Source organism: Sinocyclocheilus anshuiensis, unplaced genomic scaffold (assembly GCF_001515605.1).
Source record: "Sinocyclocheilus anshuiensis isolate Anshui unplaced genomic scaffold, SAMN03320099.WGS_v1.1 scaffold628, whole genome shotgun sequence".
NCBI classification, from domain to species: Eukaryota; Metazoa; Chordata; class Actinopteri; order Cypriniformes; family Cyprinidae; genus Sinocyclocheilus; species Sinocyclocheilus anshuiensis.
This window is the reverse complement of record NW_015555750.1, coordinates 1,776,728-1,778,250: the sequence shown is the minus strand read 5'-3', so window position 1 is coordinate 1,778,250 and position 1,523 is coordinate 1,776,728. Positions and strand designations below refer to the sequence as shown.

The 1,523-nt window shown below is 41.1% G+C and overlaps 1 protein-coding gene across 11 annotated transcripts in view; it reads left to right on the top strand.

The window, feature by feature from the left end:
• Nucleotides 1-1,523, top strand: part of LOC107673666 (ATP-dependent RNA helicase DDX3Y-like) — an 18,321-nt gene that overhangs the window by 13,093 nt on the left and 3,705 nt on the right. The gene's annotated exons all lie outside the window — the stretch shown is intronic.

Genomic DNA, 1,523 nt, shown 5'->3' with positions numbered 1-1,523 from the left:
ATTGTGTTTTTGTCTTGATAGGTGGCAGCACGTGGCCTTGACATCTCCAACGTGAAACACGTGATCAATTTTGATTTGCCCAGTGACATTGAGGAATACGTCCACCGCATCGGTCGTACAGGACGTGTAGGAAACCTTGGTGAGTTTTGCTGTTGTTTTCAGAAATATCTTGCATTTCTCATTTTTGCCAGGAACTCTGTTTGTGAGATTGATTTATTTTCAGGACTGGCCACATCCTTCTATAATGATAAGAACAGCAACATCACTAAAGATCTGCTGGACATCTTGGTGGAGGCCAAACAGGAGGTGCCTTCCTGGCTTGAGAACCTAGCCTATGAGCACCAGCACAAGAGCACCAACCGTGGACGCCCCAAGAGGTATGCAAACATACAAGCTCTCCAGTTCTCCCCAGTGGGTTTATGTATTTTCCAGGTTCATGACGTTACTCTTCTTCTGCAGATTCTCTGGTGGCTTTGGGGCCAGGGATTACCGCCAGATGGCTGGAGGCGGCAACGCTTTCGGCAACCGTGGTGCTCGCAACACTGGTGGCCATGGAGGGAACAGAGGTTTTGGAGGCAATAAGGGTTAGTTTAACTTGAAAACCCCATCTTATGATTTGCCACTTATAATAATGTTCAATTAGTTAACTTTAATTTAACATTTATCCTAAATGAATAAACTTACAATAAACAACATTTTTACAATATTCATTGGAGTTTAATGGAGTCATGAACTGCTAAATCAAAATTGCCATGATCTTTTGACATAAGAGGTCATTGTACTATAAAAATAATCTGAAAGCTTTGAGTTCTGAAACTTACTTGTTAGTCTAGCCCAGTGGTTCCCAATCCTGGTCCTGGAGAACCCCCAACACTGCACGTTTTTGGTGTCTCTCTTATCTGACACTCACATTTGAGGTCTTGGGAGTCTTCACTAATGAGCTGATGAGTTGAGGTGTGTTTGAATAGGGAGACATCTAAAATGTGCAGTGTTGGGGGTTCTCCAGGACCAGGATTGGGAACCACTGGTCTAGCCTATAAACATATATTAAAGCCAATCTGCCAAAACGACAGATTGTGGAATGCGCTACTTTTATTACGTCATTAGTGTGACTAAACACTGCCTCCACAGAAGATTATCAACACCTGCTTCTACATCGCTGCCTGTTTAGCCCCGCCCACCGATTCACACTTGTAGTAGGTGAATGACAAGAGTGGCAAATGCAGGTCTATGCAGAAACCAAACTATAAACTTTATTTGATGAACTTTTTTTTTTTTTTTTAGAAGTGCCAGACCTCGTCAGTAAGAACTTGGTCCTTTGTTCACTTCATTTTTACCACTGATTCATTTACAAACAAGGCACAATTCAACACAGGATTTTAAGAAAAATAGAAACTAAAAGACAATGCTGTGCCAACTATATTTGGATCTGACAGTAATGTTTTTATTATGTGGTCACTATTGCTTCGTCTGTTATCACAGATCGTTTGATATGTACTTATATTTATGTGTTTTTAACCTAA